Consider the following 27544-nt stretch of genomic DNA (forward strand, 5'->3'; position numbering starts at 1 on the left):
GGTTCCTTTGGTCTTTTCTTCCTTTCCCTTTATCTCTCTCTCTCTCTCTCTCTCTCTCTCCCCCCTCTCTCTCTCTTCTCTCTCTCTTTCTCTTGTTTCTCTCTCTTCTCTGTCTCTCTCTCTCTCTCTGTCTCTCTCTCTTTCTCTCTCTCTGTCTCTCTTCTCTGTCTCTCTCTGTCTCTTTCTCTTTCTCTTCTCTCTCTCTGTCTCTCTCTTCTCTGTCTCTATCTCTTCTCTCTCTCTCTCTCTTTCTCTCTCTCTCTCTTTCTCTCTCTCTTCTCTCTCTCTTTCTCTCTCTCTCTCTCCCTCCCTTCTCTGGTTCCTTTGGTCTTTTCTTCCTTTCCCTTTATTCATCCCCCTCCAACACTTGCTCCTTAAATGGAAGTCCCTCTTTGTTTTTCCGAGTCTTCTATATTTTGTCATTCCTTTCTGGTAGGGTGGATGTGGAATGTCCCTGAACTCTCAGTGCCCCTGATCTGCTCCCTTCTGTTCTCTCTCATTTTTCCCTATGCTAGCAGCTCTCTAGTGTTTTTTAAGGTTCTATCTCCAAGAATGACTGAGGTTCCAGGGTAGCTGGGGGCATTCTCTTTTGGTGTCCATTGTGATCTGCCCATCTCAATGGGGTGTTATGAAAGTGCTTGTAAACCTTAAAACATTACAGAAATGTGAGCCAAATAAATGATTTATTATAGGGCATTGATGGAATACAGGTCTTTAACGGAAGCACCATAGCAGAGTGGAAAGATTGCTGGGTTTGGTGTCAGAGGACCTAGATTCAAATCATGGCTTTGATACCCTTTTACATGGGTGGTTTTAGGCAAGTCATTTAAATTCTGGGCCTTTGTTTCCTCATCTGTAAAAATAAGAGTATTTGAGGAAATGATCTTTGTGATCCTTTCCATTTCAAAACACTAAGACCCACCCTCCTTTCCGAACATTATCTGCCATGAATGTTGACATAGCTTACATACTGTTGAAAATGTCTAACTTCAAAGGCCCTTCAAGTTTAGTCCCACCCTCCTTTCCCAATATTATCTGCCCTTCCAGCCAAACTGACCCATTGTCCTACAAAATAATGCCTTTTTCAATTTGCAGGTTTCTAGGCTTATAAGGAATGACCTCCAATGTTCTCTTTGCCTTTTACAACCTTTCTCTACCTTTCAAGATGTAACTCAGATCCTCCCTCCCTGCCACTGAAGCCTTCCTTGACCACTCCAACCCATAGGGATCTTTCTTCCCACCCCTATTCTTGCTGTGCTCATCTATTTGTCAATCATGCAAGGTCCTGTGATATCTTTTCTGCTTCTGTCTTATGTAGTTATTGAGTTCATGTATTCTCGCCAAACTATGAACTTTCACCATACTGTGCCCCACAGCTGGACCTCTCTGCACCCTCATCTCTGAGTCTGGGCCTCTCTGGCTTCCTTCAAGTCTCAGCTAATATCCCACCTTCTGCAAGAAGCCTTTCCTAGTCCTCCTTAATCTTAGCACCTTCAGAAACTACCCTCGATCTATCTATATGATTGATGAGAATGCAAGAGATGTTACCAAAGGAAAATGGACAAGGCTTGGAAAATGAGTCACTGAGTAGATGGGAGGGTGTATGGGGTGTTCAGGGAGGACGAGCACCTCTGGTCTGAGGGCTTAGTCAAGCTCTTTTCAGGGTTGCTCATACATTTTTGGTGTCCACCGTCACTCACCTTTCCCTGTGGTTCCAAGAAGCTGTAGCATGTGCAATGGCCACACCCCAGTAAGCCATCTGGACTGACGGCAACCAACAGGCTTCTAACCCTTTGGTGAGTTAGGGGGATGTCTACCCCAATCACGTAAAGCTATCCCCCAGAGAAATGGGCAGATTAGAATAATTAACTCCAACAGCCATAAAGGCAATGTGGCTGAAGCAGTCACCATGCTGGGTTTAAAGCTTGGTCAGACATTGACCAAGACACCAAGGCCATCCACTGGATCCCAAGCCATCTCCAATTGCCCTGACTTTTGTCTTGCCACTGGACTTCAATGACTCTAGAAGAAGGAGACTGACAACTTTGTGTAAATCTGCCTCACTTAAATCCAGTTCTCTAGATAGTCAAGACATCACCTACGATGTCATTGGTCCTCTTTAAAAACAAAGGAAGAGCGACAACTAAAACAAGATGGGATGGGGGGAGTTAGTGAGAGAGAAAATTTAAGGATGACTGAGGCTGTGAAACAGTTGTTAGGAGAGTGATACACTGAACAGAAACAAGAAAGCTAGGAAGAAGAAAAGATTTGGGGGGAAATCGATTTTATCAAGTGTTTAAAATGTCAAAGGCACTCTACTAAGTGCTGGGGGTTTAAAAAGAAAAGGAAAGGAAAGAAAACCAGTCCCTGCCCTCGAGGAGCTTACACACTAATAGGAGAGAAGGCAACAGGGATAAGTCTAAAGAAGATACATACAAAACAAATACAAAGTTACCTTAGAGGCCAGGCACTAGTAGAGGAGGAATGGTCTGCTGCAGAAGGGGGTGGGGCTTCAGTTGAGTAATGAAAAAAGCCAGGGATTCTAAAGGCTGTAGTTTAGGAGGGATGGCATTCCAGGGGTAGGGAACAGCCAGTGCAAAGGCCTTGACAAGGGAGATGGAGTGTCTTGCGGGAGAAACAGCAAGTAGGCCAGTGTAATCAGGCCATACAGAGAATGCATGAAAGGGAGTGATGTGTAATAAGACTGAAAAGAGAGGTAAAGAGCGAGTTGGGAAGGGTTTTTAATGTTAAAGGAGTTGATATTTGATCCTTGAAATAGCAGGGAACCACTTAAATTCATTGAGTAGGGAGGTGACGTGGGGAGATCTGTGTTTTAGAAAAATCACTTCAGCAGCTGGGCAGAGGTTAGAGACCTGAGGTGAGGAGATCATTGAGGGGCACAATTGCAATATTCCATCCAATAGGTGATGAGGGGCTGAACTTGGATGGTGGTCATGTGAGCAGAGAGGAGGAATAAGAGAGACAGAAACAACAAGATGTAGCAGCTGCTTGAATAGATGAGAGAGAAAGAGTAAGAAGCTGTCACGCAGGCTATTACTTTGGTACCCTTGAGAGTAATGGGTAAGTTCAGAAGAGGAATGCTATTGGGGGAAAAGATAATGACTTCTGTTTGGACATGTTGAGTTGGAGACTGAGAAGGAGTGGTCAGACCAGTAGCAGGAGAAGCAGGAGTCACCAAAAATGCAGCAAGGGGAGAGTGGTTGGGAGAAGAAGGTGGCAAACAGGACTAAATGCTACAGAGAGGTTAAAAAAAGGATGAGCATTGAGAAAAGACCATTAGATTTCTCAATTAAGAGATCAATGTTCACTTTGTAGAGGAGAGTTTGTTGGGTGATGAAGTCAGAATCCATACTGCAAGGCACTGAGAAGTAAATGAGAGTGAGAAGTAAATGAAAGTGGAAGTTAAAAGACAGTAAGACAAAGGGACCATGTCTTAGGATCTTCTCTGTATTGATAATAAAAATAGCTCACATTTGTACAGCACTTTTTCTTGACAACAACCCCATGAGGGAAATAGTGTGACTGTTGGTCCCATGTTATAGATGGGGAAATTAAGGCTAAGAGAGATTCAACAGCTTGTTTATGATCACGATGCAAGTTAGAGTCTGTGATGTGTGAACCCCAGTCCCTTGTCTTCAATTTCATCATCCTAGTCACCCTACCATGCTATGTGACCACCAAAAAGGACTTAAAAAACCAAGAAGGATAAACAGATTCTTGGAAATTATTGAAAAAACAAACCCACAACTACAAACCTTGTAGAATTTTCTGCTTAAGTTCTGAACCACAGTACAGGTCCAAGTCCAGGTGTAGATACAATCAGAGTATTTATCTGTCCATTCATTTGAATATTGAATAAACATATAGAAAGTTTAGGTAAGATACAAATGGATTCAGCCTTCATAGAGCTAACAGTCTGATATGAGAATAAGGCAGAAAACATATAAATGTAAAATATTACATAATAAGTGCATTAGAAAGTTATCTCTCATGACCTCATAGTAACAGGGAAGTTCAGAGGAGGAATGATCTCCTGAGACACTACAGGTGGGTGGTGATAAGGGCCTGTATCAAGTCTAGGGGAAAGCTAGTAGGTGTTTAGGTGCTTTCCATCGTGTCTGACTCTTCATGACCCCATTGGTGGTTGTGTTCCAGAGATGCTGGAGTAGTTTGCCACTTCCTTCTCCAGCTCACTTTACAGATAAGGAAAGTCATTATGCTAGTAGGGATAGGAATAAACCACTCCCTAGCACCTTTAGACAAAAATAAATTTGAACCAACTTCCCCCCTGTACTGCAACCTGTCTGCAATGACAACATCATCACTGATGCCAACAGTGTGGACCACAGGTGAAAATAATAATCCATCCTTGACCTAGCCATTTGAGCTCCTATTTCCTAATGGAAATTTCTAGGATTTCTAGTCTATCTCAGATCTTGTCTTGCTGTATGGATTGCTAGGGCACTATAGAGAATGGTCTAGAAAGGGGTCGGAACTGGCCATCTCCTTGGGCTGGAGGTGTGACCAAAGTGACAGTAACTTCAATCTAAGGAGGGTCTGGTGTTTGAGTAAAATGTGATAGCATGAGTGTGCTGGGAGGGTGGGGGTTGGGCCCAGAGATGAAGGTGGGGGGCAGTCAGGAGGGGAGAGCACCAGGAAGGTGTTGTGTTGTTATTACTAAGGCTGTCCAAGTCCCCACTGTTGATAAGAAGCCAAAAGGCTGGATAATCCACCCAAAGTGCTACTTAAATAAATGACTGGCCTATATCCCAACATGGAGATTTATTGGGCAGTGGAGGTACAGATGCTTTGACAGAAGGTTAGCAAGAGCAGTTGTTTTTATTCCCATCTTAAATCTTGTCTCTGTTGTTTCTTGGGCTGAGGGCCCAACATCCCTTGGAAGGACCATTCTTGAATTTCCTTCTAGGGATGTAATGTACAGACCAGACTGAGCCCTATTCCTTGGATTACCTTTGCTGTTTGTTGTTACTCTTAGGGGTGAAGTCAATTTTCTTTCCCTGTCTCAGTGACCCTCCCAGCCTTACTTGCTGAAGGTTTTTGCTGAAATTTTTCTAAAGAAAATTTGCTACTTAAAGCACCGGCCTATACCATTAACCCTGGTCTGACTTCAGAGGCATTAGAAACCACCAAAGTGAGCTCGGCTGGGACCAAAGAATACCTGCCCCTTCAAGTCTTAATCTTTTCTGAGTGTGAGCCCTCTGAGTTAAGGTCAATCCTAGAGAGCTAGAGAATCCCCAGAGGGGAAGAGATCCAGTTCCTAGGGACTACCTTGGTATTACTGGACACCAGGGTGAAGGGAGGGAACATAGAATGTTAGCCCAGGATGTTAGCTCTTAGAGGTCATGTAATCAAGTTCCCTCATTAACTGAGAAAACTGAAACCTAGAGAGATTAGCAATGTGCCCAAGGTCACAGGACAATGGCTAGAACCAAAGGCTCTGGAGTCACCTAAAGATTCAGGGTGTGGGTTGTGGGACTGAGGCAGCCTGATAACCCACAGAATGAAGAAACCAAAATAAAAATAAGTCAAATGAATTTGTGTAAGGGGAAAACAGAACCACTCAGCTCCTTCCTCCTCTGCACCACTTTGGGGAGAATGAGGAAAATTACACCCTGTTGGGCAGAAACAGCATCAGCAGCAGTGACAGCCTCCCCTTCTCTTTCCCTCTTCCTCACCCTTTTCCTCCAGACCCTTTTTAAAATTACACTATGATTCAGCCTGCTGTCCTCCATTCATCTTGGTCACAGCATTCATCGATTGTTCTTTTCTCGACCTCTCTCTCCAATTGCTTTTTGGCTCTGCTGCATGAGCCATATCATTCTTTTCCCCCTACTCAGCTCTCCTCTTGCTCCACTGGCACCTCCTGATGGCTAATTTGTGAGAAAAGGACTGTACACTTCAGGCTCAGAATGAAAAGGGGGTTACAGCACGGCAGAAAAAATATCTGCTTCTGGAATTTCTTTTGAGTGGAGACGAGAAAGGAGAGTTAAGGTGCAAAGCATAACTGATGTCCACTCTGGGTCCCAGGTGGCTAATGAAGAATAATTCTCAGCCTTGAATTTTTCTCTGCTGATCTTGATCTGATCTTGGTGAGGTTACTTTGTCCCAGTGGTTTTTGTCTGTAAAATAATCCTGCCTGCCCTCAACTTTCTTCATGAAAATAGTAAAACCACAGGATGTCAGAACTAGAGGGGACCTTTGAAATTATCTAGCCCTAGACTCATAGAATGTTCAAGTTAAGAGGAATCTTAGAGATTATCTAGGCCCTCGTTTTCTTCATTTTACAGATAAGGAAACTGAGGCCCAGAGGGGATAAGCGACTTGTATAAAGTCACATGGTTGATTAATAGCAAATCTCAGACTACCAGCCTTATATATTCTTTCCCATCATATAATCTATGTTCTAGCCAAACCAAAATATTTACTCTTCCTGGACAGCCTTTTTTCTATCTCTGTGCCTCTGTAATCCATGTTCTTCACCCCCAGTGCCTTGACTAGCCTTCCACATCCCTCTTCCCTTCCCCCTCCGAGACTGTAACAATCTGATATAGGTTATATATGTGCAGTCTTTTAAAACATTTCCATATTAGACATTTTGTACAAGAAGACTGGAGCAACAAAAAAGAATGAAACAAAGGAAGGAAGGAAGGAAGGAAAGAAAGAAAAAAGAAAGTGAAAAATAGATCCTGCATTCTGTAGTCAGATGATATCAGTTCTTTCTCTGCATGTGGATAGCATGCTTCATCATGAGTCTTTTGAGATTGTCTTGGATCATTGTATTGCTGAGAACAGCTAAGTCATTCACAATTCTTTATTGTATAATATTGCTGTTACTGTGCAACATTCTCCTGGTTCTCCTCACTTCACTTTGCATCAATTCATATAAGTCTTTCCAGGTTTGTCTGAAACAACCTCTCTCATCATTACTTATAGCACAATAATATTCCATCACAATCATATGCCACAATTTGTTCAGCTATTCCCCAATTGATAGACATCTCCTCAGTTTCCAATTCTTTGTCACTACAAAAAGAGTTGCTATAAATATTTTTGTACAAGTAAATCCTCCTCCCCCCCCCCCTTTATTTTTTATCTCTTTGGGATACAGACCTAGTAGTGGTATTGTTGTATCAAAGGGTATGCAAAGCTCACATCCCTCCATCTTTACCTTTCGATATTCTTCTAGGGCCCAAATCAGGTATTTCCATGGACCTTTACTTGATTCCCCAACAATGAAGTGTCTCTCCTGATTCAGATCTCTCTTGGCACTCTTTGGATTTCTCTAATAATAATATCGATATTAACTGCTAAGAGTAGTTTAGCATAATGGATAGAAAACTGTCCTGGAAGTCAAGAAGACTGGGTTTAGATCTTGCTTCTAACACACACTAACTGTGTGACCTTTTCAATTTCCCAGTCAACTCCCTAAAATAGGAGATGTCAAACCTATACAGTAATGTACCTGCCATGCTCACATGTGCACCTTGAACCAGGTAAAAATGGAATTGGGAAATATTTAACAAGTTAAATCTTACAAGATAAATAACACCAAGATTGTAATTCTAAGTGACTAAAAGGGTGGCGGTCCCCTTGACAACAATAGGAAAGTTAGGAAGTAGAGAAGGTTTTGGCCAAAAGATAAAAAGTTCAATTTTGGACCAGTTGAGTTTGAGGTTTCTGAGGGATATCCAGACTGACATATTAGATGGTAAATTCTTGGAAGGCAGGCTCTGTCTTGTTTCATCTTTGTGCCACTAACACTTAACACCAAACCTCCGAAAAATATTTTAATAATTGTTTGTTTTAGTTGATTAGGACCCAAAGTTCCCAGCTCTGTTTTCCCAGCACCACTCACTTCCTGATTCCTCCTTTTCCGACTTGGCAGGATAGAACAAAAGATATAGGGAAATCCTTTCCATTCCCCCAGGACAATAATGAAGTGGGCATTGTTCATCACAGGGCAGTCGAGAGAATTACTCTGCTTAGAATCCCCATATTTGATCACCAGCTCCTTGAGATTCTGGAGTGCCTCCAAAAATCACTGAAGACATTACTGGAACCAAATGAGGACCATTCCCTCAAACAGGCCAATTTATAGGGCTTAAACTCAGTTTATATGACTTTGCTGGAGAGGAACTCCTTCTTCTCTGCTTAAAGCAGAAGAGGTTTTTCTTCTGTCTGCTTAAGCCAGAGGTTCCCAAAGAGGGTGATACCACCCCTTGGGGGGTGCTGGAATGATCCAGGGGGATATAGCAGCCTCAGGTGCAATTGGGGGGCATTGAATAAAAATGAGGGGGAGAAGCATAAGGGGAAGAAGAAAAGATAGGAAAATTTTGAAAACCATTCCTACATGTATCATCTGTTGCATAACAGAGTTAAAGTCATAGCAATTACATTATTTTACAAATAAACACACAAAATGCAAGTTATAACAGGTCAGTGGTCAAGTTTGCCAACAGGTCTTAACAAGCAAGTGTTGCCAGGGAAGCATGTTGTGCAATGTTAGGAAGTCCAGCAAGCATTGGCAGGAATATATACATGTAATGATTTGTTTATAATATGATACTATCAAAATTTCAATGCAAAAAAAAATCCACAAATTTACAATTTGTTAAATTTAAGATGCATAATTTAAATAAAAAAATTTTTTTAAATGATGCAATTTTTTAAAAAGTGTTAAGGGGTTAAAGAAAGAAGATTTCCAAGGAGGGCACTGAGAAATTTTTATTTTGAAAAGGGGACTGTAGGCCAAGTAAGTTTGGGAACCTCTGGCTTAAGCTAATAAGCTTCCTCTCTAATAAGGCATCCTCATTGTAGACTGCCTTCCATGATTTCCCAGAATGGCCCCAGCATAAGAATGGTCCTGCCTTGAGCTATGATCCCTATATGGCTTTAGTCCAAAACCATATTGACCTAAATCAGACTGATTGGCTAGTTCATCCTTTTGGGTGATTCATAAGACTTGAATGCATAAGTTCCACACAATATTAAGATATGAGGCTAATGTCTTCTGTCTGCTGGCTGGGTCAGTAAGGCAAAAAGGATAATAATTTGCCAGTGGAAAAGAGATCCAACATATCTTTCCACACTCCCATCCCCTCTCTGTAGTTCATGCTCAAACTGGCAACTGCAAAGAGTCCCAAGAAGCAGCACTAAAGGAGAAAGCCTAGATGCCTACTAGGGTACTTGTTCTGAAGAGCATCCCAAGGTATCTCCTTTATGGCTGATGCCTGCTGCATCAGGCAGATGCCAGAAAATGCTGACTTCCAACCTCAGCAACTCTTGGCTCCTGATGCCTATGAAAGCTGGCACCTTAACATTGCAGTTGATCTTCTAGAAGAAGTAACTCCAAATCCTTTGGGGCAAATATGAGGAAGAATCATTACACTGGTTTTCTGGTGGGAAAGCCAGGGGCTGAGAGCAGTCCGGGTTCCTAAGAGGAAGGAGTAGCTAGAGGAGAGATATCCTTTTTCTTTGAGGTCTGATCACTGCAGGCTGAAATTCCAACATACCTACCCTATCCTTCCTGCTGTTCCTCTCCCTCCTTCCCTCCCTCCATCTTCTCTACTAAGCTCCCCTCCACCCCCCAATCAAGTTACGGTGCTTTATAAAACTTATCCAAACTTTCAGTGAAGAAGTTCAGTCCAGCTGGAGGAGCAGGAGGGATAGAAAGGGAAATAATGGATTACCTCTGGAATATTGTATTCAGTCCTTTTAGGAGGGACATTGAAAAACTCAAGTACATTCAAGAAGATAACTAAAATTGTTTTAGAAAATAAGATATACAGGCAATGGGGTATAGAAATCCATCTTGCCCTACAAGAAAGTAAGGGGGGATGGAGGGAATATAAGAGAAGGCAGATCGGGGGAAGGGGTATTCAATATGCTTGCCATCTTGGTGTGCGGGGTAGGGGAGAAACATGGAGAAAATTTGTAACTCAAAATCTTGTTGAAGTGAATGTTGAAAACTAAAAAAAATAATTAAAGAAAAAATATTATAACTAAGATAATTAAAAGATTAGAGGTCATGCCATTGAAGGATCAGTTAAAGTCCAGTTATCCTGGTCTAGAGAAATCTTGGGGTGAAGGGAGGGAGAATCCTATCTTCCAAGTCTAGCTGGGTAGGCACAATACCCAATCTTATTCTCTTTCTGGCTTGGTTTGCTCACCCAATCCATAACCATACTACCAGGCTGAGAGTTTCCACACTGCTACAACTCACTTTCAGGATCCATGGGGTAATCTTGGGGGGAGGGGAGGGGGAATATAGTATGCTTTAGCTCCTGAGCCCCTACTGGTATGTTTCTCATTTAACAAAACTGCCAGGATGACACCATTAATTCTTTTTTTTACATCATTAGTTTTTTAAGAATATTTACTAAACAGAAGGTTAACACTTAGAGCATAGCATTCTGCCCATAAATCCAAAACACACCTTGCCATCAATATACAAAGTCCATGAGGATGAATGGGCATAAATTTACAATACCATCGAGAGCATAGAGGCACATTAGTAGGGCATATAATGTAGAGGAAGAAGAGAGGTGGTCTAGAACAGAGCTTTGGGGGACATTCACAGTAGCGTGACCTGGATGAAGATCTGGCAAAGGAGACTGAGGAGTGGTCAGAGAGATATGAGAAGCACCAGAGAGATACCTTCCAGCTCAAAATCTATGATTTGATATTGTCCTTATCATCTTTTTTTTTTTTGCAGGGGAGGGGGCATTAATAATACAATCTATAATTTTTTCCTTTCTTTTGAGTGAGTTAGTGAAAACTGATTTGACTGGTATGGTCCCATATCCCAGAGTGCATGTATGCTAAGGCTTAATTGACCTAGAAATGGGGCATTCCTCCCTTCCTTATTTTCTGTGCCACAGTTAGATCAAGTTTCCTGGGTCCTTGCCCATCATTTCTCATTCCTTATCAGGCAACTCAGGAAATACCCTGATTTCAGTCATCTAGAATACCCCACTGGCCTCACCTCATAGGCGATGAGGTAATCTATTAGGGTCATGTCAGTTCTTTGTCTAAAACTTTATATAAGCTTGAGCCTTGAGTATCTTTGAGGTCTTGAATCAGAATGTACACCTTGCTACATGTCCAAGCCATGAAGAAATAATCAATTCAATGTGTGCATGATTTTCCCTGTGTTTTTCATGTCCATTAGCACCTTCTAGCTCCTCTTTTGAAGAAAATAGGGTTTCTGAGATATCTACAAACTTTTAGTCTCTGATTTCTTAAAACTTGAATTTTATTTTCCAATGTCCTTTTCATCCTGTGTCCATCTTCACATTGTCATTGATTATCAAAGGCAAGGGCTTAACTAAATTCTTCAGGGACTCTCCCCTCCTTCATGCTTTGCAATTAATATCTTGATGATGATCTTTCTGGTTCTTGTTATGAGCTCTCTAAAGCTAGATGATCAAGTGTCCCAAGAAATTTTGAACCTTTGGCTACATGATGAAACCAACTTCACCAATTCCTTTGCCTTTCCAAGAGAATGTGTAAGCAACTTTCTTTCATTTTCTTGTTTCATAAAGACTAGAATGCCAATATCAGTGTCAATTAACTCTTCTAAAAATATGTCAATTCATTTGTCTCTGGACAAAGAGCTCACATTTAAGAGTACCAATAGTCAAATTAGTGTTTATAAACAGACTAAGTACTGAGCAATTTTTAAGGACCCCTTCTCCAGGGATAATGTAAACAGCTATCAAGTTTAATCTTATCTAGAACTCAATTTTTCTCACCAGGATCATTGTTCAGCTGAATGTCTCAGCATACCAGAACCCCCAAATTCCTGATGTTTTTAAGATGTCAATATTGTGAGGGAACAGTTGTGGGAGGGGATGGATCTGGGAATCTGGGCTCTCAGGGAATTCTAGTCATGGAGGAGCCAGTGATAACCTTGGTTCCAGACAAGTTCCCCAACCACTGCTGTATTTCAATTTATTCATTTGTAAGATGGATGTGATCATTCTGAATTATGACTCCAGAATGTCATATAAAAAACTCCTCAAGTGTGGTGGCCCTAAAGTATGAATGTACTTCAGCATTCTATGGTTAAGCACTTCCTGCAAGATAACAGCACTTGGCATAGTGCTTGACACATAGCACATGTTTAATATAGGGTTTTGACTGACTGACTGATATAGCCTGGCATTCAAGGCTCCCCACAATCTGGATCACCATCATCAACTGATCAATCAATAAGCCTATTATATGCCAGGCACTGTGCTTAGTTCCAGGGATACAAAAAGAGGCAAAAGATTGTTGATGCCCTCAAGCAGCTTACAATCTAGTGGGGGAGACAATATGCAAACAGATATATACAAAGCAAGTTACATAGAAGATAAACAGGAGTCAATGCAAATCTGCCAAGCCAGCATTCTCATTGATCTCCAAAATGGCTCGCTCACTTTGACCTCCAAACCTTTGCTCATGCCGTGTCCCCATCCTAAAATTCTATGTTCCTTCTACCTAGCTCAAGTCATGAACCACTCCTTCCCTTACCACTTTAGGCCAAAGTGATTTCACACTCATTGACACTTCATCTGATATTCAATTCAACAAATAGTAAATGCCCATTACGTGTCCAAGGCATTGTGCCAGGTGATAAAGATACAAAGAGAAATGATATAATCTCTGCCTTCACAAAGCTTATGGTCTAACACATTGTAGCAGCACATTACTTTAACTTGGCATTTAGCCAACTAAGCTACCAATAAGCATTTTTTAAGAACCTACTATGTACCAGGCATTGTGCTAAGTGCCAGAGATACAGAGAAAGGTAAAAGACAATCCCTCCACTTTGAGGATTTTACAATCTAATGAATATGTATAGTTGGATACATGGAAAGACAAATGGACTTGGGTTAGAATTCTGCCTTAGATTCCTAGCTAGTCATGTAACTATGTGCAATTCACCTAACATTTCTGAAATCCATTTTCCTCAATTGTAAATTAGGGATCATCCTACTTCAGTTGTGGTGAGGAAAGTATTTTGCAGTGCTTTAATCCTAGCTACTTTTTGTCCTTCATAATGTCTTGACTACAGACCCTTCTTCCTCTATATAAATGTCGGTTGTTAGTACAAGTTATAGCAATAAAGTAATGGATTGTTTATAGAACGTTCTTCTCACTTCTTAGTCACACATCATATGTCTTGAGACTCCAGTTAGGTTGTGAGTTCCTTTATGGGCAAAGAGGAGCTTTTTTTTAAAGCTGCATATTTCTATTTTATTGGTGCATAACAAGGCCTTATAACTTGCCTGAACCGGAGGCAATCCAAGTAACAAGCTGGACATTGCTATAGTTTTGAGGACTAATGACAAACGATATACATTCACAGCTTTACTAGCAAGGCTGTATTACAGTTTATATGCTCCATCTGGACAGAGAGCTAATGGATTAACTTTGCAGAATGACACTCATTCTTAGACAGAATTTTTTGCTTGAGTATGCATGTTTGTTTGTTACAAGGGTTTCAGTTTTCTTTGCTTTCTATTTTTTTTCCAGTAAGAGGTGGAAGTAGAGAAATAAATGCTTAATTATTTTTTCCAGTAAGAGGTGGAAGTAGAGAAATAAATGCTTAATAATTTTATTTTTAAAAATTATAAGGTGCCAGATTAGCACTGTGAGTAATTTAAGTCTAGGACTTCACTTTGATTGGTGAAATGGGGATGGAGAAGGAAGAATAGTACCTCCTAATTCCTACAGAATCAATCTTTTACCTAGGAAGTCAAGCATGTGTATTGGGATAGTTCCTTTAATCCTATTATTATGAGCTTTCTCTAATATAAACTTATAATTTTGGTTTTCAATTGTTATCGGTTATTTTCAATTGGTTATCAAATATGATACAGAAAAAAATCTTGAAAAAGTAGACCATGTATAGCTACCTCCATAAATAACTTCCCTGTAGATCTGGTCTCCCTAGAATAGCTGAAGAATTGTGTGACTGATAGTAGTTTCATCATCTAAATCAGTACTGTCAAACAAAAAGAAACAGATCCCTAGGGCCTCGTTGACTTAGAAAACTACAAATTAGTATTACCTATATCATATTGTATTTTTATATATTTTATTGAACATATCCTTTTAAATTCTGATTTCTGTCTAGCACAGAAGTGTTATAGGTCACATACTATCCCCATGTTTGACATCTCTGATCTAGAGCACCATTATTAGTATAAGCTGATACAAAAACCTCTTAATGCCTCATTGGGTTGACTTATAGTGATATATCCACTGCCAGATTTAATATATGACAGATGAAAATCTAAGTGCAATTCACTGGACTAATAAGTCTATCAAGCTGACAGCCAAAAGTTTCTCCCAAGTTATTAAGAAGATCAAGCACATAGATTGGTCCAAAGTTCCAGGGGCCAACAACTTTCATCTAGGGGAGGGGACATACATGTACTGGCAATACAGTGGCTGACAGATTTGTTAGTGGCACAAACACAAGATTCATGCCAGGGGAATCTTTCTGTCCGAAGTCTATTCATATTGCCCACAATGTCAAGCATGTGCTTTGTATTTTGTGGGTGGTTGGTAAATTTTGGTCAGATGAAGCAATAAGTGAATAAGCACAGAGGATTCTGCTGGGTGTCTTGTTTGGAGCCCTCACAGCTGAATCAGAGATCTACCAAGGAGTGCACTGTCATTACTGAGAGGAAGAAGGGTAACCCGAAAAATGGATTCTCCTGTTGTGAAACTGCATGTAACCTGAGAGACTGCAGCTAACAGTGGAGATGGCCTCAGCCCCTTGGCCTCCTTGTTCTAATCTTAGAATGCTGTGATCCTGGCTTCCTGTGGCCTGAAGGACAAATGTCACCAACCTAACCCTGTACCCATGTGCACTCACATGCGCGCACACACACACAAAATCTCAAATGCACAGACACCAAATGTGTTTACGTTTATAAAATGAAGGGGCAGTCATATCACAGAGGCAAACCATAAGATCATAGATTAAATATTAGAAGGGAAATTAGGAAACTAGGAAATTCTAGTTAAAATTCTTCATTTTACAAAAGAGGAAAAGGAAGCCCAGAGAATGATTTATCTTCTCCAAGGTCGCCCAAAGAAATCTCATGATATCACTTGTTACCACAATCTCCCCAAAGGGCAGGATGTGTGACACTTAAGGATTGGTATCCTTAAATTCATTCTACCCAAGCATGCAGAAGGCTAGGTTTATTTTTCAATTAGTGGGGGAAGGGTAGGGAGAGAGGAAGCAGGAAAGACGAGCAGAGAAAGAGGAAAAAGTTTTTGAAGTTACCTTGAGCATCATTGATTTACTACATTGGTTTAGGTGAATGAAAGATAAATAATCCAAACCCCTACAATTAGTCCATATTTCCATCATCAATAACTCAATAATTCATATTATATAGCACTTTTAGATTTTTAAAATGATTTCCTTATAATACTCTTAAAAGTAGGTAGTACAAATGTTATTATCCCCATTTTACAAATGAGGTAAATAAAGTCAGATAGATTAAGTGATTTGCTCATGATCATAAAGCTGCTAAATAGTAAAGCCTGGATCAAGACAATCTCACAGAATCACTGGGTTTATATATGAAAGAAATTTTAGAGATATTTTTGCCTAACACTTTCATGTTCCAGTTGGGGAAACTGCATATCTTACCTGAAGGTATGCAGCTAATAACTGGTGGACTTCTTTTTCAGTCATTTTAGTCATCATTTGGGGTTTTCTTGGCAGAGATACTGGAGTGCCATTTCCTTCTCCAGCTCATTTTACAGATGAGGAAACTGAGGCAAACAGGATTAAATGATTTACCCAGGGTCACACAGCTACACTACTAAGGGCATGAGGTCAGATATGAACTCGGGTCTTCCTGACTCCAGGCCCAGTGTTTTAGCCACTGCACCATTCAAACCCAGGCCTTTTCATTCCAAATTCAGCATTTTTTCTCACTCTGCCAGGCCATCATCCTCCCAACTTTCCCCCAAAATTTTAAAAACTTTTTTCAAACCTGAGCAGCTCACAAGTCTCAGAACTTGAATTTGATCTCTCTTTCCCTACACACCCTCTGATGGAGGTCATTAGCCAGCTATAGAAATGGTCAAAATACAGCAAGAGGAAAGAAAAGAGAGAGAGGAAACAAGGAGAAGGTAAAAGGCTGAAGAGTCCATAAAATGTATGATCAGCTCCTCAGCAATCACTTGTTGGCTCTAACTCTTTATCTAAAACATATCTATAATAATAATAGGGATCGTTTCTGTGGCACCTCCCATGGGCCTGACACTGTACAAAGTGCTTTATAAATACTGACTCTTTTGATCCTCATAACACCCCTCAAACAAAGGTTAAATGACTTGCCCAGGATCACCTAGCTCCTAGTGTCCAAGGCTGGATTTGAGCTCAGGTCTTCCTGACTACAAACTCAGTGCCCTGTGCACTGGGCCACCTAGCTGCTTTAAAATAAACCTAACGATTTGAATCGAGATTCAGGTTTCTTCTGAGGGTATTAGTCTCCATTTCCTCTTTGACATAAAATGCATTTCATGAGGGTGTTGCCAGATAACTCTTGGGTATAGTTATGGAAGGAAATGAAAAAAGAAAAAAAAAAAAGGATCCTATACCAAAACCACAGGAGACAAGGGACACACTTCACTAAATCTGTTGCTTATTTGGAGAGTAGCTCACATTCTTCGTTCCACCTAATTAGTGAAGTTGCCAGACAACCATCATTTGTGAGCTTCCCACCCCAGTCTCAGGCTGACATCTTCCCCCAGCCACAAGAAGGAGCATTTATAAGCATCTGCTATGTTCCAGGCGCTGTGCTAAACAAAGAAAGGCAAAAACACAGTCCTTGTCCTCAGGGAGCTCATAGTTGAGTGGGGGAGACAGCCTGTAAATAACAGTGGACACACACAATCAATACAGAGTAGAAGCAAGGGAATCTCAGAGTTAAGGTATAGAGTGGAGTAGAGCTGAGGGACCAGGAAAGGTCTCTGGCAGAAGACAGAACATTGCTGGAGGAAGCCAGGAGGTGTAAGGGAGAAAGGAGGGTATTTCAATCATGGAGAGGGGGACAGGCAGTGAAATATTTCTGAATAATGGGGGAAGGAATATTTCTTTCTTTAGAAATACCATGCTTACAAAGTGTGTCTTTTGCCTATAATGCATATTATAAATCAGAGTAGCACAGATTTGTCTTTTTTTAATATTTTATCGATTATTTTAAACTTTTTTTGCCATTTCCCTAAAAATCTCCCAATACAAGGACGTATTAATAAATGTTTAACAACCTGACCAAAAAAGAAAGAAAGAAAGAAAGAAATACCATGGACATAGCGACAGAACTGAGAAAGCTTTCTGCTCTGCTTTCTGGGTATAACAGGACAGGCCTGGACTTTGTAGACTGCACCTGGGTTGCCTGTCATGGTGCCACATGTCTGTAAGCTCAGCTTCCAAGGAGACTGAAACTGGGGGCGTCTCTTGAGGTTGAGAATTCTGAGCTGCTTTGGACTATGCTAACTGGACGCTCACATTAAGCCAAAGCTTCTGTGCTCATCAGCAGTGGCATCAAGTCCCTGAGAAATCTCTGTGCTTCAGCCTGGGTGAGATGTGGAATCTTGTTGTTGTTTAGTTATTTTTAGTCATGTCTGACTCTTTGTGACCTCATTTGAGGTTTTCTTGGCAAAGATACTGGGGTGGTTTGTCATTTCCTTCTCCAGTTCATTTCGCAGATGAGGAAACTGGAGCAGTTAAGTGACTTGCCCAAGGTCACACAGCTAGTAAGTTTATGGGTTAGATTTGAACTCATAAAGATGAATCTTCCTGATTCCAAGTCAGTTCTCTATTCATTGTGCCACCTAGCTTCCCTGAGAGATGGGGAAACACAGTCTCTCTCTCTCTCTCTCTCTCTCTCTCTCTCTCTCCCTCTCTTCTTCTCTTCCCTCCTTTCCTCTTCCCTCTCTCTTGTTCTCTCTCCCCCCCACCTCTCTCTCTCTCTCACACACACACACATCTGTTTCTAGGGAACCTGAATACTTTCTGAACCTTCACTAGGGAAAAGGAAATAAAAACTCACAATTTCTATAAAAGATATAATGGTTTACTTACAACAACTCTCTGAAATAGGTAGGATCATTACCCCTATTTTACAGATAATAACAATAGCTCATGATTATATAACCCTTTTAAGTTTATAGACTGCACTGGAAACTGAGGTTCTAAAAAAGTGAAAACATTTGCCCAGTGTCATATAACTAATAATGAACAGAATCAGGGAGCAAACCCAGGTGTCCTGAGACATAGACCAGCATGTTATCTACTGTGCCGCAGAGATGGAATGACTTACCTCAGGCAGTGAGACATGTAAGGTTACATGTGGTTTTTGACTGCTTTTCCAATGATCTGTTCATTAAACCAGTTCTCACATTTTTGATCCACTAAAATTATGGTCAGGACAAAGGACTCCACAGACCTCTTGCCTTGCTATACTATAGCAGTACTAGTGGTGGTGGTAATAGTAGTAGTAGTACTAGCAGTAGTAGTAGTAGTAGTAGTAATAGTGGTGGTATTGTTATTGTTATTTCATTAGTCATTTCAATCATGTCCTGCTCTCTAGGTTTTCTTGGCAGTGGTTTGTCATTTTCTTCTCCTGCTCATTTTACAGATGAGGAAACTGAGGCAAACGGGATTAAGTGACTTGTCCAGGATCACACAGCTAGTAAGATTCTGAAGCCAGATTTGAACTCACAAAGAGGAGTCTTCTTGACTTCAGGTCCAGCGCTCTTTGCACTATGGTGCCACCTAGCGGTCCTTATTGTTGTTGTTACTTATTCCAAATACCAGGAAAAAAGAAAAAAAAATCCACTACCTTGGAGAAGCACCTGCTGACCTTGCTGATTTCCTGACTACCTGATCCTCTTTTTTCCCACTGGAAAAGTAAAGAAACAGGATGGGTGTGAGCAGGGGCAGGGTTTAGATTCTAATTAGAGGGGAGGAGAGGCTGTGAGACTAGTGACTGCTTAAGTTTAGGTAGATTTGAAAGATAGCTCAGTGTTTTGAAGTAATCTGATGGAGAAGGTATTGTATCAGGAGTCAGAGGACCTGGGGTCAAATACCAGAGTTTCCACTTTACTCTGGGCCAGTCATAACCTCTCTGGGCCTCAGTTTCCTCATCTGTAAAATGAGGGGGCTGGATGAGATGACTGCTAACATTCCTTCCAACTCCCAAATTTGTGATCCTGTGAAATTTTTTTGTGATTTTTTCTCATATTCCTTTTTCTGTAGTGGGCACCATCATTCCTGCCTCCCAAGGTTTTAATGCTGTCCTCCTGGACTCCCCACTCTCCCTCATCCCATATATCTAACCAGTCATCACATCTTACTGTTCCTACTTCCACAACAGCTCTCACACAGCCATCCCATCTTCCCCACTCACCCAGCTGCCCTGTTAAGTTCGGGCCTTCATCACTTTCACATGGACTATTGCCATGACCTCCTAAGTGGTCTCCATGCCTCAAATGTCTCCTCATCCACTTCATCCTCCACAGAGTTACCAGAGTGATCTCCCTTTAACCCAGATTGACCATGTTACACCCCTCCTCCCAGACCTTTACATGATAAACTCCCATGGCTCCCTACAATTTCTAGATTAAAATATTAACTCTACTGTTTGGATTTTAAAGTTCTTCACAATGTTATTTTCTCCTTTCTCCCCATTTCTGCCCTGTAGGAGGAAGGGACATTTGCCCATATCCATAACAACAATGCCCCTTCTATTCTCCATATTTTCTCCATGATCTCCAACAGCTCAGCAATCACATTTACAAGTCATTTTTAGTGCCATGGGATGAAATTCGGTGATTTTGAACACATTAAGGGAACTGAGGCTAGGCTATCCAGGAACCTCCCCTAGACATTAGAATTTACCCCCTAATATTTTGGACTAGCCTGTGGACCATTTTGTAGGACCTTTGAATTCTGATTAGGCATCATGAGCCATACTTTAAGAACACTCCCTGAACAAGATAAGTGTCTTTCTGTTCGGAAAGTTGCATCCTGAAGCCACAAAAGGAAGGAAACAATGCTGCCTGATAAACTAGTCAAATTGTAGGCAGTGCTCATAGGAAAGAAGCCTGCAGAAGGTAGGTCATGTTTTCCAGGGGCCTCTTTTGTGTGAGCTGGAGTCTTTATTGAGTTGTTTAGGATGAAGAAAAGAGTGCATAGGAATGCAAGAATTAGTCATTTTCAGACCCCCAAAAGACGGTGAATGAGAGTTGACATGGAGATTTGGGAGTTTTTCTGACATTTGGTGAACTATTTTCCAGTATTCTCATGAGCCCAATCTGTTTCCTGCCTTTCTCTCTTAATTCTTTCCTCCTTTCTTTTCTCCACTCCAGCTGCCCAGCAGTGCTAAAGGACAAGGGTTTCTTCCTACCTATGAATAGAAAGGGGTGTTAGATGGATGATACAACCCTTGAGCTAATGTTTGGGGGAAAATCTTATGAAACGGAAATCTTTTGGTTGCAGGTAATCTCCTACACAAGAATAAAAGAAAAAACATGATCTACTAAATTTTTTCAGAATCCTCATCTAAAAATGAGGGAATTAGACGATATCTAAGGTACCTTCTGGTTCTAAATCTACAACCCTGTAACCTTATTCATTTAGGTTAGCAATGTGGAAGAATTTCCCTTTAGTAGTAATAGAATTTTAGAGCCATAAGGCTTTCTACACAGATGACCAGGGATGCTGATTAAAGTGGTGTTCTTTCTAAAAGCATCTAAGAAGTCCAGATGGTCACTGAAGTTCTCTCCAGATCCTATTACTCTAAGTTATCAGACTAGGGAAGTAAAAAGGGAGAAAACCCTAGTACCCTCTAGATCTGGTCTCTACGAATGGTTATAGGGGATGGAATGGGCCTTTTTCTGTTCTAGGGCACTCATCCATCATCTCTTAGGCTCTGAGTACCATTTATGAGTGTTCCTTCTCCCAGACTCCACCCTAAGCTACAGGCTGAGAGACCTCATGTACCACTGTGGCCTGGACACTGTACCAGAAACCCAGGCCTAGAGCCAAGATGAAGGGTGGGGAAGAAGGAATTGGAATCAGGGCAGCATGGTAAGAATTGGACTCTGACTCAAGGACAAAGATGCTAGTATTTGGAAAGCCAACAACATCTAACTTGTCTTGAAGCTCTATGGCAGGGATTTCTGGCAGGTTCTGCTCAGTCTAGACACAAGGGCTCCACAGTTTTCAGAAGAAAGCACTATAAAAAACAAGAATAAATTTTGGAGGTTATTTTCTTCAGGTTTCTTCAGGCTGAGACAAGAGGGAGGTAAGGGGAGGTTTCAAGTCGGTTCTCGCGACTGAGGTGATGGGAGTAGCAAGAGGGCGAACTAGACAAGGAAATCCAAGGCTTTGAACCAAGAGAAACCTGTAGGGTCACAAAGACATAAAAACAGGAACATGGCTAGGGAAGAACAAAGAAACATGAGTCTACAAAGCAAATCTGAGACCAGGAAATCTGTCCAAGGAGAAAGGAGAGGTAGTATGTAAACATCCCTTGAACCCCATGATCAAGAACCCCAAAATCAAGACAGAGTCTAAGATCTAGAATATCAATACAAACAGAAATGGGGGAAATGACTGGTAAAAGTCCAAATAGACAATCAGCAAAAATTTGAATGGAGAGTCAATAAGCATCAGGGATAGTTAGCAATACCCATCAGACCCAGCTATGGGGATAATGGGATCAAGAGTGGGATACTTAAGCCACTAAGAATCATAAATCTGGAATTGGAAGAGACCTTAGGAGTCAACTAGTCCAAGTCCTTATTTCCTTTAATAGACAAGGAAATTGAGGTCCAGAGGTTATTGGCTTGTCTAATATCACATAGGTAATATGGCAAGGCCAGGGTTCAAACTATAGTCGTTGACTATAAAGTCAGTGTTCTTTCCATTGTATTATGTTGATGTCATATCATGACCAAGAAATATAGACTATATGGATAAGAAATATCAAGATCAGAGCAAGAAGATGAGCATCAGAGCTGATTCAATTTTGACCCAGGGAGGGAAGGAAGGAAAGAAGGAAGGAAGGAAGGAAGGAAGGAAGGAAGGAAGGAAGGAAGGAAGGAAGGAAGGAAGGAAGGAAGGAAGGAAGGAAAAAGGGAGGAAAGAGGCATTTATTAAGTAATTATTATGTGCCAGGAACTGTGCAAAGTGCTAGGGATAGTAATACAAGCAAAAAGAAACACAGTCATTGCCTTCAAGGAGCTTATATTCCAATGAGGAAACAGACACTTACAAAGGGGAGCAAAAAAGCCAAGGAAGTGGAGGGGAAGTCCCTGGTTCAGGAGCATGATTTAGAAGTCCCAAAGCCAAGAACAAGACCAGGAGGGGAATGAAGGATGGCTTGGGCTCTTGTACAAAATGGAGGATCCAGGAGGAAATCACCAATGGGAGAACAAGACAAGTCTTACAGAGGGATATTCTAGATTGAGGTCACATGGATAATTAGATACAATACCAGGATGAGGAAGCTCCAGGCTCTGAGGCAAGTTCCAGGATGAGACAGCATGGTTTGGAAGTCTAGAAGCCAGAAACAGGAAGCTTTATGAGAACTCATTTGCTCTCCCTTGACTAAGGTGAGAATATGGCATGGGGCTAAGTCTGCACATCACAGCTAGTTATGTATACCTGGCAGGGTTAAGAAAACTGCAGGGGCAGGGAACCAGGAACACCATCATATTAACTGGGCCATTTCTCTAAGGTAGTACCAAGGACCTTGCATCTTCCCCCATATCACTATATCAAAAGAAGTGAAAAAAGCAATGTGTGTGGATAGGTTAGCAGGGGACTAGTAATTAAGAATTCTGAGATTCACCCCCTATTCTCTCTGCCTTAGCTATATGCTTTTTGGCAAATCACTTGTCTTCTTCTCTGTACCTCAACATACCCAGCAGGAAAATGACAATAATTATAGTTGTCCACAGTATAGGATAGTAAGACATGAATGAATTTGTTAGGGTTGAGCAATAAGAATTGTTGTGGAGACCCTGGCCAGTACTAAAGAAGAATTAATCACTGAATTCTAAGGAAGCAAATGTGATGAGGGTGGAGATGAGAACAATTATGCAGCATAATTGAAGGAGTAGGCTCCATGCTTTACCATGAAGACATAAGTTTGGCAAAGTCCCAACCTCCCTGGGCTTCATTTTCCTAATTAATAACATGTAATGATTCTACTGAGGCAGATATGTAATGTGGAAGATAGGGCACCAGGCCTGGAGTCAGGAAGATCTGAGTTCAAACATAGCCTCAGACACTTACTAGCTGTGTGACCCTGGGCAAGTCACTTAACTTCTCTTTGCCTCAGTGCCTTGTCTGTAAAATGAGCTGGAGAAGGAAATGGCAAACCACTCCAGGGTCTTTGCCAAGAAAATCCCAAATGGGGTCATGAAGAGTAGGACATACAACTGAATGCCAAAATCACAACGAGCTCTCCTCCAGCTACGAAACTGTGGGAGTCTGTGATTCCTTTCTCTGTCACTTATTAATTTATCACGTAAGTTATTTAGCTCACTTAACTTCTCTGAGACTCTGGGACGAGGGGTTGGACTAGATGCTTGCTAATGTCCTTTCCAACTCTTAAGGTCTCTGATTCTCAGCTATCTGGAGATCTCTTTCTCTAATCTGTCATCTTCCATGTCCTGTCTTTGTAGCTCTAGTCACTTCCACAGGCCCCATGGCTCTCTCTCTCCTTCCCAGCTAGACACCTGCCAACATCAGCTTCAAAGAAGGGGAAGTTGGAGAGGAGCTTTGGATTCTCTTACAGGATATATTTTTAGCTGAATGAGCCTTCCCAGGCAGCTAATGGTTGGCGCCTTTGAGGCAGAGGTAAATGCATTGCCAGCACTATGTGAGTAATAATAGTAATAGACTAGCAGATCTAATAGACAGGCAAGGAGTCAGAGAGATGGACAGAGTGATCTGTCCAGTGCCCTAGCCAGAGGGAAGCTCAACTAAGCATACCCTCCTTGCTCCATCAATTCTGCTTGTTGTTCTGCGAGGACAGGATATTAATCTCTGGATTTCCTAATTTGGTGTTTGAGGATATTGAAACAGGTGTTGTGCTCAGCCCCAGAGGCAGCTGCACTAATAGGGGTTGGAAATATCCTTGGCTTGACTACCTGGGCAAGACGATTTCTAAAATGATCTCTTCCAACTCTATGAATGTTAGACAACCTCCTACTTTGTCATATAGTGGAATGGGTGCTGGACTTGGAGAGTCTGGTTGAAATTCCTGCTCTTCTATCTACTAGTTATGTCTACATAGAAGTAATTTCATCTCCCTGAGTCTTAACAATCAGATATGTAAAATGGTACTGGTAACACCTGCACATCCACTTCACTGGATTGTTATGAGGTATGAGAGCTGTCAGTTTATGGTTCTATTGTGAAGGATGGGTTTTTGGCTTTCATTTTTGAGTTTTGATACAAATCCTAGAATCACAAAATTTCAGGGCAGAAAGGAACCTTTGTGACAAAAGAATTCCCATTACAGCACATTTGGCAAGTAGTCATTTAGATTTTGATTAAAAAATCCAATGAGGAAGAACCTACTGCCTTTTTTGGGCAGAGAGGGCATAGATGAGGCAGCTTGTAGGTTGGGTAAGGAAGTCCATTAATGGAGCAACATTTAAAGGAGTGATAGGGAAGAGGAATAGGGGAGAAGGATGGGTCCTCCTAGCTGTGAAGGGGCAGAACTAAGGAAGCTGTTTCCCTCATTTGACAAACCACAGTATCTGTTGTTTGAATTATACATTTTGGTATTTAATCATGTTGGGGCTGCCAGGTGATGTATTGCACAGAGCTGGACCTCGAGTAAGGAGGATTCATCTTCCTAAATTCAAATCTGGTCTCAGATACTTATTAGCTGTGTGACTCTGGGCAAGTCCTGTTTGACTCAGTTTCCTCATCTGTAAAATGCACTGGAGAAGGAAATGGTAAACTGCTTTAGAATCTCTACCATGAAAACCCCAAATGGGATCAGAAGAGTTGGACATGACTGAACAATACCACTTAACCATGTATTGCTTTGCACACTCCTCTAACAGTTTCAAGATAGGTATATCTTATCTTCTCAATGAGATCTTGAGCTCCTGGAAGGACTGACCATGGCTTTTACAAGTCTTCATCTCCTGTCACTATGGCACAGTACTAATTATGCAAATGATGTTAAGTAAATAAGAAATTAAGTTGAATTTGGGGGAAATTTGTGACTAGAAAAAACAACTGATGATCTTACTAGGACATCTCTTTCTCAGTCAAGAACAATATCCTATAAGTTGTGCAATGATTAACTCTACTGCTTACAAGAAACGTTTACAGATCTACTATTTAAAATGTCAACCAAGTCCTAGGAGATGACTAGGTGCATGAATCTTTTAATTGTGGATTAGATAAGGCTGACATTAGGCCATTAATTAACATTCTATTTTGGTCCAGTTATTTCTCCAGTTCCAAATTCACTTAACTTGGATTATCATGGAGTATTATCATGGAGTCCATGCCTTTCCATCTTGTTCACAAGGACATTTTGTCTTTGTCATTTTTCTCATGTGCAAAGCAAATCACCATCATCATCATCACAGCAGCCATCTTAGGAGTGGCCATTTAACAGACATAGAGGCAGTCTGGTACATTGGAATGAGTCCTGGATTTGGAATCAAAGAATCTGGGTTCAAATTCTGGCTCTGGCACATACTACCTGTGTCATCTTGGATAAGAATAATTATAATAGCTTAACATTCATATATCGCTCTAAGGTTTGTGAAACACTTTAAAAATACTATCTTGATTTATTCTCACTACAGCCCCGGATGGTAGGTGCTATTAGTATCACCCATTTTACAGATGAAAAAACTAAGGTGACAGATTAAGTGAATTGCCCAGGGTCATACAGCTAGGAAGTGTCTGAGGCTAGATTTGAATTCGGGTCTTCCCAGTTCAAAGTCTACTTCATCACTTAGTTCCATGAAGAAAAGATGAAGTTATTTCAATATAACTTGTTCTTAATGGATTGATCACCATTTACAGGTCATCTAGTCCAGCCCCTTCATTTTTGAGATGAGGAACCTGAGACCTAGAAAGATTAAGCAACTTGCTGATGGTCACAAAGGGAGTTAATGGTATGATGGCATAGTTCTAGGGTCAAACATCTGAAAATAGCCTCTTTGATGACTAAAGAAGAGGATCACGATTTCCTCAAAAAATAGTTGCAGTCCATGTTGGTGAGAGAGAGAAGGGGAAAAAAAGGTTCTACGTGAGATACACAGAGAAGAAAGGCACTATGGAATTATAGCCCATACATCAAAGGGAGGTTGGCAGTAAAAGGACTAAGTCCTGATTTTAGGAACAATAGTCATAACACACCCTTGTAGGGTGCCTCAAGGTTTACAAAGCACATAACATATATTACATCATTTGATATTCACAAACAACCCTGTGAGGTAAGTACAATTACTGCCTCCATTTTGCAGATGAGGAAACTCAAGCTCTGAAAAGTTAAATGATTTATCTGGGGTGACAAAACTAGTCAGCATCTGAGGCAAAATTTGATCCTAGGTTTTCTTGACTCCAAGTCAAGCTATCCACCCAGTGGAGAGTGAATAGCAGTAGTGAACCGCTGCCTCTCAAAAATTAACCAGAGAATTACCCAAGTGGATTCTGTTTGCCATTCTCATTCCATATATCTTTATTATGAGTGTCATTGATGACCATTTCTCTCTTTTTAAAGATTATATTTGTTTTATTTTTAAAAATGTTTTATCTTTTTTCTGTTTACATTATTATAGTATTTTTATGTGTTGTTTTCTTAGTTTTGCTTACTTCACTTTTCATCAGGTCATAGAAGTCTTCAGATACTTCTCTGAAATCTTCATAATCATCATTTAAAATAATATAGCAATAATTGCTTTATATTCATGTAGTACACTTTTTTTACTTCCATTCAGTGGATATCTACCTTATTACCTTTTCTTTGCTACCACAAAAAATGCTTCTATGAATATTTTGTAAATTCCTTGAGGGCAGAGACTGTCTCTTTTCTCTTTTTGTATCCCCAATGCTTAGTATAGTGCCTGGCCCATAGTAGGCACTTAAATGTTTATTGATTATTTATTGATTGATTGATATCTAAGACTTTTCTACCTGTCTCTGGAATATATGCCTAGCACTGGGATCTCTGTGCTAAAAAATAAAATATGGACCTTTTGGCCCCTCCCCGCCTTTTTTTCAACATAATTCCTAAATCCTTTCCAGAATTGTTGGACCAAGTTTAGTGACCATTTCTGAGCACCTGGCCTATTACTTTATATTGTCATGCACATGCTGTAATTAATATCTCATAGTAAATAATTCACATTTATTTCTCCCATTATTGATTGATTTTAGCTTCAAACCCATTTTGGTGCACTTTTATTTTAAAAATAGAGTTCAGGG

The 27544-nt window shown here is 40.8% G+C and overlaps 1 protein-coding gene across 2 annotated transcripts in view; it reads left to right on the plus strand.

Annotated features, from left to right (window-relative positions):
• The window catches only part of RCSD1 (RCSD domain containing 1), an 87651-nt gene that overhangs the window by 35977 nt on the left and 24130 nt on the right, over nucleotides 1–27544 (plus strand). The window lies entirely within an intron of this gene.

The sequence above is a fragment of the Petaurus breviceps genome, unplaced genomic scaffold (genome assembly GCF_028583685.1).
Source record: "Petaurus breviceps papuanus isolate PSGF00001 unplaced genomic scaffold, PetGlider_PUasm1.0 220, whole genome shotgun sequence".
In the NCBI taxonomy this organism is placed as follows: domain Eukaryota; kingdom Metazoa; phylum Chordata; class Mammalia; order Diprotodontia; family Petauridae; genus Petaurus; species Petaurus breviceps.